Genomic DNA, 12,183 nt, shown 5'->3' on the forward strand with positions numbered 1-12,183 from the left:
AAAAGAAACTTTGTACCCTTTAGCTATCATCTTTGTGGTCCCTCCTTAACTCCCCTGGCCCTAAATAATCACTAATCTACCCTATCCTATAGATTTGCTCTCTCTCCATAGGGCTTTCTGTTGTTGATTGCTAAGGGCTGCTATTGTCCATATGTTTAGTGGCTTCTCCAAACTAGTTTTACAAAGTTTTTATTCCTTGTCATGTATGCTCACTGAAGTCTCTGTACTGTTATCTCAGTAGTCACCACTCAGTTGGTGGGAATGTAAACTGGTGCAGCCGCTCTGGAAAACAGTGTGGAGGTTCCTCAAAAAATTAAAGATAGGTCTACCCTATGACCAAGCAATAGCACTGCTAGGAATTTACCCAAGGAGTGCTGATGCACAGGGGCACTTGTACCCCAATGTTTATAGCAGCACTTTCAACAATAACCAAATTATGGAAAGAGCCTAAATGTCCCATCAACAGATAAATGGATAAAGAAATTGTGGTTTATATACACAATGGAATACGACTTGGCAACGAGAAAGAATAAAATATGGCCTTTTGTAGCAACGTGGATGGAAGTGGAGAGTGTTATGCTAAATGAAATAAGTCATACAGAGAAAGACAGATACCATATGTTTTCACTCTTAGGTGGATCCTGAGAAACTTAACAGAAGACCATGGGGGAGGGGAAGAAAAAAAAAGAGAGGAAGGGAGGCAAACCATAAGAGACTCTTAAAAACTGAGAATATACTGAGGGTTGACGGGGGATAGGAGGGAGGGGAAAGTGGGTGATGGGCATTGAGGAGGGCACCTGTTGGGATGAGCACTGGGTGTTGTATGGAAACCAATTTGACAATAAATTACATATTAAATAAATAAATAAATAAATAAATAAATAAATAAAAGAGAAAAAACAAAAAAACAACCCCCTTGGTCTTTGCATATTGGCTCTGAGCTAGGATACTTTTTCAGTGCTTAAGCCAAGCTACCTACAACTCTGCCTTAGCCTTCACCTCCTGCCTTTTTAATTTTGTCTCAAAAGACAAAAGTCTTTTCTGAGCATGGGTCCAAACCTAGTCATGCACGTTGCACTCCAGCTTCTCCTGCAATACTTCAGAGCTCTTCACAGTTCTCCCAAGAATCTTCCTTCCTCAGCCTCCTCGTACTTAGGCTTTTTGGGTCTGTCTGCTGTTTGCCTCATCCTTTATTCCATGCCCCAGGCAACAATGGGTAGCATATATCTTTAAATGTTTCCATCAGATGTCACCCAGAAACCATTCCACATAGAGGGGCAAAATGAAGGTCAGTCTCTGTGTTGACAGTCTCTGTGTGACTCCTTAGGGAGTCAGCTGATCAGTTTTAGAGAACAAGGTCTATATTGCTTTTCCTAGCACCAGGAACACCGGCCATTGTCCACAGGAGTAGAGAATGTTAGTCAGGTAACCAAAAACCATACAATGCTTCTTACCAAAATTCAATGGCTTCTTTCTTCATTAAGCACTCCTTGATAGACACAGTTTTCAATTAGATTCCAGAGTTTCAAAAAAGTTGACTCTGTCCATTTTTATCAGCTTAATTCTTGCTAGAGAGACCATGTCTTACAAAGGACCAATACTTGGAACTCCTTATTATGCTAAATCCTTGATGTTACTTCTGCTGCAAGTACTTTGGAGAACAGTTTGGCCCTATGTAGCAAATCTAAAAATACACAAACCAGCAATTCTGCTCCTCATTATTTACCTTGGAATGGTGATTCTTAACTGGGACAATTTTGCCTCTTAAGTAACATTTGGGAACATCTGGAGACATTCTCGGCTTTCACAATGGTGAGCATGCCACTGGCATCTAGTGAGTGAAAGCCATGGATGCTGTTAAACATCCTGCAACACATAAGACAGTCCCCTCCTCACCTACATCAAAGAATGATCTGGAAAAATTTAACAAATTTTAGGAAACTTTCATTTAGGGAAATGAGTGCTCATATGTACAGGGAGATGTTCATAACTGCCTCGTTTATAATAGTCCTAAACAGGAAGTGATTCAAACAACCCAAATACCTATCAACAGTGGAATGGATATATTCCTGTGTAAACATTTGGTAGAATACTTTATAACAATGAAAATGAATGAACTATAAAAATTATATGAAGAAAAGCAAGAAACTGTTTCCCTAAGTAGATAGTGTTCTCATCAAAAAGGGGAAGAGGGGGGCGCCTGGGTGGCTCAGTCGGTTAAGCATCCGACTTCACCTCAGGTCACGATCTCCCGGTTTGTGAGTTCGAGCCCCGCATCGGGCTCTGGGCTGATGGCTCAGAGCCTGGAGCCTGCTTCGGATTCTGTGTCTCCCTCTCTCTCTGCCCCTCCCCCATTCATGCTCTCTCTCTCTGTCTCAAAAATAAATAAACGTTAAAAAAAATTAAAAAAACAAAAAGGGGAAGAGGTTAAGATGGGAAAGGACACATGGGATCTTCTGGGATCCTGGCAATGTTCTATTTCTTGAATTGGGTGGTATTTACATCAATGTTCAGTTTTTTAAAACTGTACACTAATATTTTACTACTTCCATTTTACTGCTTTGAGATATAATTTATATACAATATTATTACAGGTGTACAGCATAGTGATTTGACATTTGTATACATTGTGAAATGATCACCACAATAAGTCTACTTATCATCTGTCACTACACAAAACTGTTATAATACTATAGACTATATTCCCCATGTTGTATATCTCCGTGACCTATATATTTTATAACTGGAAGTTTGTACTTCTTGATTACTTTCACTCATTTCATCCCCACAAACCCACTCCATCTCGCAACCACCAATCTGTTCTCATTCTTTATGAGTCTGGGTCTTATTTTGTTTTGTTTATTTATTTCTTTAGTTTTTCAGATTCCACGTATAAGTGAAATGAAATCATGCAGAATTAGCCTTTATCTGACTTATTTAATAGCATAAAACCCTCTAGGTTTATATTAGTTAAGTGTTAAGTTATATATGAATACATACATATATATGTTTGTATATATATGAAATCAGGGAGTGGGATACTTCCAAGTTTGTTCTTCTTTCTTGAGAATGTTTTGGCCATTTGGGGTCTTTCATGGTTTTATATAAATTTTAGAATTATTTGTTCTAGTTCTTTGAGAAATTCCATTGGACTTTGGATAAGAATTGCATATATGTGTGTGTGTGTGTGTGTGTATGAATTATATCTGTATCTATACATGTGTATCTATCTACATCTATATATCTATATTATATCTATCTACCTCTCTATCTATCTAGATAGATAGATAAACTATGGCAGTTTCTTTATCCATTTATCCATTGATGGACACTTGGGCTGTTTCCATATCTTGGCTATTGTAACTAATGATGCAGTGAACATTAAGGTACATACATCTTTTTGATTTAGTGGCTTTGTTTTATTCAGACAGACACCCATTAGTAGAATTGCTGGATCATATACTAGTTCTATTTTTAATTTTTTTTGAGAAACTGTTTTCCATACTGGCTGCTCAAATTTACATTCTCACCACAGTGTACAAGGATTTCCTTTTCTCTGTATTATCGACAACACTTTTTTTTTTTTAACTATAGCCATTCTGACAGGCATAAAATGATACCTCATTGTGGTTTTGATTTTCATTTCCCTGGTGATTAGTATTGTTGAACATCTTTTCATGTGCCTGTTGGCTATCTGTATGTCTTTGGAAAAAATGTCTTTTTCAGTCCTCTGTCCATTTTTAAGTTGGATTGTTTGTTTTTTTTGTTATTGAACTGTAGGAGTTCCTTATACATTTTGGATATATTAACTCCTTGCTGGATACATGCTTTCCAAAAATCCTCTCTCATCAGTAACTTGCCTTTTCATTTTGTTGATGGTTTCTTTCATTCCACAGAAGCTTTTTAGTTTGATGTACTCTCATTTGTTTATTTTTGCTTTTGTTTCCCTTGCCTTTGAAGTCATATCTAAAAAAACACTGCTAACACCATTGTCAAGGAACTTACCTCCTATGTTTTTTTTCTAGAAGTTTTATGGTTTTAGGCCTTACATTCAAGGATTTAACCCATTTTGAGTTAATTTTTATATATGGTGTAAGACGGTGTCCAGTTTCATTCATTTGTATGTACCTCTCCAGTTTTCCAAGTACTATTTATTGAAAATAGTACCCTTTCCTCATTATATATTCTTGGCTCTTTTGACATATATTGATGATATATGTGTGGGTTTATTTCTGGATTCTTTATTCTGTCCCATTAATCTATATGTCTGTTTTTATGATAATACCATACCGTTTTGATTACTATAACCTTGTAATACAGTTTCAAATCAGGAATTGTGATACGTACAGCTTTGTTCTTCTTTCTCAAGATTTTTTTGGCCATTCAGGGTCTTTGGTGGTTTTATATAAATTTTAGAATTATTTTTTCTAGTTCTGTGAGAAATGCCATTGGAGTTTTGACAGGAATTGCATTGAATCTGTAGATTGCTTTGGGTGGTTTGGATATTTTAGCAATATTGATTCTTGTAATCAATTAGCTTACAATATCTTTCCACTTATTTGTGTCATCTTCAATTTCTTTCATTAATGTCATAGTTTTCAGTGTCCAGATCTTTTATCTCTTTGGCCTTTTATTCCTAGGTATTTTTCTCTTTCATGTGATTATTTACCAGATTGTTTTCTTGATTTCTCTTTCTGATAGTTCATATTAGTGTATAGAAACACCACAGACTTTTGCATAACAATTTTGTATCCTGGAGCTTTACTGAATTTATTTATTAATTCTAATAATTTTTGATGGAATCTTTATGATTATGTATTTATAGAATCATGTCATTTGCAAAAAAAAAAAGGGACATTTTTCTTCTTCCTTTAAATTTGGATGCCTTTTTTTTTTTAACTGATTGCTCTGGTTGGGACTTAAGATACTATGTTGAATAAAAGTGGTGAAAGTGTGCACCCTAGTCTTGTTCCTGATTTTAGAGGAAAAGCTTACAGCTTTTCACTGTTGAGTATAATATCAGCTGTGAGTTTGTCATAGATGGTTTTGTTATGTTGAGGTACATTACCTCTGTACCCACTTCGTTATTGTTTTAAATCATAAATGTATGTTGAATTTTGTCAAATGCTTTCTTTTCAAAAGTCTATTGAGATGATCACATAATTTTTATTTTTCATTTTGTTAATGTGGTATATCAGGTTGATAGATTTGAAGATGTTGAATTATCCTTACATCCCTGGAATAAATCTCACTTGATTATGGTGTATATCCTTTTAATGTGTTGATGATTTCAGTTTTCTAATATTTTGTTGAGGAATTTTACATGTATGTTCATCAAGGATATGAGCCTATAGGGTTTTTTTGTTTGTTTTGTTTTGTTTGTTTATTTGTCTGTTGGTGTCCCTGTCTGTATTTGACATCAAGGAATTGCTGGCCTTGTAAAATGAGTTGGGAAGCATTCCCTTCTCTTCAATTATTAGGAAGGGTTTGAAAAGGATAGGTATTAAATCTTTTTGAATGTCTGGTAAGGTTCACCAGTGAAGCCATCTGGTCCTGGACTTCCATTTGTTGGGAGGTTTTTGATTAGTGATTCAATTTTTTTTATTAGTAATCAACCTATTCAGATCTTTTCCTTCTTCATGATTTAGTATTGGAATATTATGTTTCTAGAAATTTATCCATTTCTTCTAGGTTGTCCAAATTGTTACTGTATAAAATTGTTCATAGTATTCTCTTATAATCTTTTGTATTTTTGTGGTATCAGTTGTATCTTCTACTCTTTAATTTCTGATTTTATTTATTTGAACCCTCTTTTTTTGGTGAGACTAGATAAAGGTTTGTCAATTTTGTTTATCTTTTAAAACAGCCAGCTCTTAGTTTTGTTGATCTTTTCTATCATCTTTTTAGTCTCTATTTCATTTGTTTGCTCTTGATCTTTATTATTTCCTTTCTTCTATTCACTTTGGACTTATTCTTCTTTTTCTAGTTCCTTTAGGCATAAAAGTTAAATTGTTTATTTGATATCTCTCTTGTTTCTTGAGGCAGGCCTGTGTTGCTATCAACTTTCCTCTTAGAACCGTGTTTGGTGCATTCCATAGATTTTGGCATGTTGTGTTTGTGTTTTCTTTTGTCTCTAGATTATTTTAAATGTTTTCCTTTGATTTTTTTGACCCTAGAGTTGCACAGTAACATGTTATTTGATCTCCACATATTTGTCATTATTTCATGTGTTTTTTCTTGTAATTGTTTTCTAATTTTATACTGTTGTGGTTGGAAAAGATGTTTGATGTGATTTCGGTCTTCTTAAATTTATTGAGACTTACTTGTTTTGTTGCCTAAATGTGATCTACCCTGGAGAATGTTTCATGTGCACTTGAGAAGAATGTGTATTGTGCTGTTTTGGGGTGGAATGTTCTATATATATCTACTAACTTCATCTGGTCTAATGTATTGCTTAAGGCTGGTGTTTCCTTATTGATTTTCTGGATGAATGATTTATCCAGATGTAAGTGAGGTGCTAAAGTCCCCTAATATTATTATAGTGCTCTTAATTTCTCCCTTTACATCTATTAATATTTGCTTTGTGTAATTTGGTATTCCTATATTGGGTGCATACCTACTTATAGATATTATGTCTTGCTGGATTGACCCCATTATTATTATATAGTGCCCCTCTTTGTCTTTTATTAAAGTGTTTATTTTAAGGTCTATTTTATTGATATGAATATAGCAACACCAGCTTTGTTTATGTTTCCATTTGCATGGAATAGCTTTTTTCATCCCTTCACTCTCAGTTTGTGTGTGTTCTTCTAAAGTGAGTCTCTTGTAAGTAGCATATGGATGTGTATTGTATTTTTTATCCATTTAGCCACTCTATACCTTTTGATTGGAGTATTAATACCCTATACATTTAAGGAGATTATTGATTGGAATATACTTATTGCCATTTTGTTGATTGTTTTCTGGGATTTTTTTTTTTAGTTCCTCTCTGTTTCTTTCTTCTTCTTTTTTTCTCTTCCCTGTAGTTTGATGACTCTCTTTATTGTTATGTTTAGATTCCTTTCTCATTTTCTTCTGTATTTACTATAAGTTTTTGCTTTCTGGTACTGTGATGTTTACATATATCATGCTATGTTTATAACAGTCTATTTTTAGTTAATAGCAACTTAAAGTCGAGCACATTCCAAATACCCCCTAACATTTTATGTTTTTGATCTCACAGTTTAGATATTTTTATTTTATGTATTCCTTAGCTAATCATTATGGTTTTATTTAATTTTACTACTTTTGTCTTTTAATCATTATAGTACACTTATAAATAATCTATCCACTACCTTTACTGTAAATTTACCTTTTTCAGTGAGATTATTTCTTTTCTATGTTTTCTTATTAAGAAGTGCCATTTCTTTACAGCTGAAAGATACATCTTTACTGTTCTTACAAGAAGTAAGAGGTTGGTTTACTAGTGATAAACTTTTGCTTGTTTAGAAAACTCTTTTTCTTCTTTTTAATTACACATGATAACCTTATGGATACCATAGTCTTGTTTCAAAGTTTTTTACTTTTCAGTACTTTTGCATTTGTCATGCCACTCTCTTCTGGACTGTAAAGTTTATTCTGAGAAATCTGCTGGTAGTCTTATGGGGTTTCCCTTGTATGTAACAATTTGTTTTCCTTTTGCTGCTTTTAAGATTCTCTTTTTAACTTTTACCATTTTAATTATAATGTGTCTTGGTGTGAATCTCTAGGTTTACCTTATTTTTAACTCTCTCACCTTCCTGTACCCAGATATCTGTTTCCTTCTCTGGACTGGAGACATTTTCAGCCATTATTTCTTCAAATAAGTTGCCTGCCCCTTTTACTCTTTTTCCCCTTCTGGGACACCTATAACATGAACGTTATTCTACTTGTTGTTCCATAGGTGCCATAACTTATCTTCATTTTTAAAAATTATTTTTCTTTTTGCTGCTTTGTCTAAGTAGGTTCCATTGCTTTGTCTTCCAGCTTGCTGATCTGTTCTGCTTCATCCAGTCTACTGGATATATTTTTCAGTTCAGTTATTGTATTATTCAGCTTTGTGAGTTCTTTTTGGTACTTATATTTTCTGGCTCTTTGTTGAAGTTTTTACTATATTCACCCATTCTTCTCATGAGTTCAGTGAGCATCATTATGACCATTACTTTGAATTCTTTATCAGGTAGGTTATTTATCTCAATATGACTAAAGCCTTCTTCTGAGATTTTGTCTTATTATTTTGTTTGGAAAATACTCCTGTTTCCTCATTTTGCTGGACTCTGTATTTGTTTTTATGTATTAGTTGAAATAGCTACCTCTCAGTCTTCAAGGAGTAGCCTTGTGCAGGTGATAAACCTTGTAGTTCAACCTTGTTTTCGCTCGTGGTTGTCTCTTGAAACTTTGTGATTGTCTAAACTGCCTAATTTATTCTTGATATGTTCTTGTTGTCGAGGGTGTGCTAAGACCTGTCCGTCCTTCCATGGGGAGGAATCTCAATTAGCATCTAGTTTCAGGCTGATGGAAACCAGACACTCAGGCAGCAGCTTTTAAAGTATGCAAATATATATAGTCCTGTGGGCTGCAATTTTAATCCCTGCTGGTCTGCAGACCAGGAGATCTGGAAGTCTCTTCTGGGTGACCGTTGCAAGATTCTGGCCTCCAGAAGAATGTATCAGCTCCTTTTGGGGGAGGTTTTGTCAAGCTGTAATGAGGCCAGTGGGATGTTTAAGGATGGTGTCTCTCTGTTTATGTTCTCACTAAGCACCTCCCTTAGCCTCTAGATGGGTGGAAAACATGAAGCCTGCCCCTTAGGCTGAAGCTCCAGACTAAGTAAATAGGCCTTTTTTCACAAGAAGACTGTGGTTGTGTTTCAGCCTGTTAACCTGTGCAGTGCCGGGGAGGGGAGGGGGGGTGCATGCCAAGAACTCTCTTTCAACTGTTACATCCCTGTGGAGCTCAAGAACACCAGCACCTTAGCCACTAGGCCTAGGTGATCGAGAGGCATCCCCTGTATGGATTGTGAGCACCCACTGGTTTTAGCGAGGCAGCTGAAATCTATAAGGGGTGGGGCCCACTCAGCAGCAATAGAAAGGCAGTGGGAAAACGTCTTGACTCCGGGCACACGGGGGCTTCCGTAGTGCAGTGGGAGAGTGTCTTGTCAGTGTGTGGTGCTGGCTTTAGGCTGGGAGTGGGAGAATGCCCTGACTGCTCTTGCTAGCAACCCCAGCCAGGGAGTGGAGAAGTGTCACAAGTGCCCACGGTCACCAGTTTCATCTCAGAAGCAGGAGAGTGCTGCGACCATTGGCACTTGCCAGCCCCAGCCAGGAGTAGGGGAGTGTTTCAGCAAGGCAGCAGAATAGTGCCATGACCTCTCACCCGCACTTGCCTTAGCAAGGTGGGTCAGGTCTGAGCTTGCCCACTCTGCTACCCCCCAGTAGGGTAGAAGAGTTAAAAAAAATGTTGTCTCTCAGCCCTTCCAACTCCAGGGAGAGATTCAACTGTCCCCTGTCCTACCTGCATATTCTTTTAAATTGGCAGATGAATCTGCATATTTAGTGTAGGTGCTTTTGATTTTAATTGTTTTACTTTTTAAGTTTTCATTTATTTCGTTTGACAGAGAGCACAAGTGGGGTAAGGGGGGGGGCGGAGAGAGAGAGAGAGAGAGAGAGAGAGAGAGAGAGAGAGAGAGAATATCCCAAGCAGGTTCCATACTGTCAGTGCAGAGCCTGATGGCAGTGCTTCAACTCATGAACCATGATCATGACTTGAGCCCAGATCAACAGTCAGATACTTAACCGACTGAGCCACCCAGGCATCCCTAGTCTAGGTGCTTATTAAATCCCTGGGTCTTGGGAGATTTCAGTTTCCGATCATATTTTGGGTCCCTTGGACGTCAGCCCTGATGGTTTTCTAAGCCAGAAGTTTTGGGGGCTTGTCTCTCCAGTGCAGATCACAGCAGTTGGGGTTCCTGTTGTAGGGCAGCCACCCCTCACTCCTCTGGGAGAAGTGGGGGGGCTGGTGAGATGCAGGGGAGTAGAAAGAAGTGGTGAGATTATGTCTCTGCCTCTCCTCCCTTGTTGGTGTGGTCTTTTATCCTTTGTTGTTGAAGAAGCCATTCATCTAGTTTCAGATCTTTTTCAGAGGTAATTGATCTATTTGTAGCAGAGATTTGATGTGTCTGTGGGAGGAGGTGCGTTCAGGATTTTTCTATCTTGCCATCTTGTGGAAATATCCATAAGCTTATAATTTTCAAATTGTGTTTAAATACCTTTACCCACTTTTGGGGCACCTGGGTGGGTCAGTCGTTTAAGCATCCGACGTCAGCTCAGGTCATGATCTTGCAGTTTGTGAGTTTGAGCCCCACGTCAGGCTCTGTGCTGACACCTCAGAGCCTGGAGCCTGCTTCGGATTTTGTGTCTCCTTCTCTCTCTGCCCCTCCCATGCTCATGCTCTGTCTCTCTCTGTCTCTTAATAATAAATAAACATTTAAAAAAAATTTTTAAGTATCTTTACCCACTTTTGTTCAAATTCTCAAAATAGTCCTTCTGAACTTAAATAAAAATTAGGTCTATAGAAACACTAATGCTTAAATTATATAGGGATTATATTAAAATATGCTCTTTACTTTTTTTTATGGCATTTGTGTAAAATTGGATAAAATTTCAGGTAGATTGTGAGAGTGTAAATAATTTGTACATGTTATCACAAAAATTATAATGTAATAAATACAATGTACTCTAATTCTTATTAAGGTTATTTTGTTTTGCTTTGTGGATATGTTTTAAACCTATTACTATATGCAGTTTGCATCAAAGGTTAAGATTTATCCAATAATTAATGTGTTCATTAATTATTAAAGAATCCTTATTGAACAATTATCATAGGCCTGCCATTATGGTAAGGTTGCCTATGCAAGGATGGATAAAATTTAGGCCTCACCCCTTAGGCACTCATTGTCTGTTGAGGGAGAGATAGACACTTGACTGTGTGACTTAAAAATATAGGGATGTACATATTCTGTGGGAACAGAGAGAAAGGAGAAACTAATTATGATTATAGGAGAAGTGGAGTAATTGTCTCAATGAGAACTAATCTTGTTCTTGTTTCAAAATTGTCTCAATATTTGAGACAAGAGCTTGGGGGAAAGAAAAAAGTAAGAGTTCTCCTACAGGAGAGAGAACATTCCAGAAAGTAGTCAAGTGGGAGAAGGGAATAGTTAGCCTAGCTGCAAATGGACTTCAAGAAAGATGGTGAGAGGCAGGGAAGGGAGCAGTGGATGTTACAGAGAGTCTTACTCCTGTGGCAGTGGGGAACTGGAGAAGATTTTAAAGCACAACAAATTTGTATTCTGGATAAATCCCTCTGGTGGCGTTATGGGGAATAAATTGAAAGAAAAAGACTGAAAGCAGAGAAAGGTATTAGGAGTCTATCAGTTGATGAAAAAAGAAGTAGGCGTAAAGTAAGGCTATGTATTCATTCATTTATTCATTATGTCAGCAAACATTTGATTTCCATCTATGCCAGGCATTGTTCTAGGCACTAGTTATTCAACACGGAAAAAAACAGACAAGATTCCCGTGCTTGTGAATTTTATATGCTAGGCAGGAAAGGATTCAGGGACTCTTTTCCCACCCTTATCCAGGACAAAGGTGATTTCTAAGTAAACCTTTGATTCATGTTGTATTTTTAATAAATTAAGAAAATGCACTCGTGTGTAGAGTGTGTGTGTGTGTGTGTGTGTGTGTGTGTGTGTGTATGGAAGGATAGATAATATATGCATGAATCTCTATCTCTCTCTCTGTTTATATATACACATATACATAAGTTTGTATATTTTTTAAACATTCTATAGCATAAAGATACTTTTAGAAAAAATTTTGAATTATTTTGCTAGGTATTAAATGCCTATTATATAGCATTCGTATTCAAAAATCAAAAGATACAGAAGAGGATATAGTAAAAAGAATTAAACCATTCTCCCACCTTGATCCCCTAGCTACCTACCTATTCATCATCCTATATGTAACAAGTATTTTCAGGATTTTTGTATTCCTTAAAATTTTTTTTAAGGTCTTCATTTTATTTTTGAGAGAGAGACACAGTGTGAGAGGGGCAGGGGCAGAGAGAGATGGAGATACAGAATCTGAAGCAGGCTCCAGGCTCTGAGCT

At 36.6% G+C, this 12,183-nt stretch overlaps 1 protein-coding gene and 1 pseudogene across 4 annotated transcripts in view; both read left to right on the forward strand.

The window, feature by feature from the left end:
* The window catches only part of ATRNL1 (attractin like 1), a 757,637-nt gene that overhangs the window by 549,028 nt on the left and 196,426 nt on the right, over positions 1-12,183 (forward strand). The gene's annotated exons all lie outside the window — the stretch shown is intronic.
* LOC102967319 overlaps positions 1-12,183 on the forward strand; it is a 37,158-nt pseudogene that overhangs the window by 20,131 nt on the left and 4,844 nt on the right.

Source organism: Panthera tigris, chromosome D2 (genome assembly GCF_018350195.1).
Source record: "Panthera tigris isolate Pti1 chromosome D2, P.tigris_Pti1_mat1.1, whole genome shotgun sequence".
Taxonomy (NCBI): Eukaryota; Metazoa; Chordata; class Mammalia; order Carnivora; family Felidae; genus Panthera; species Panthera tigris.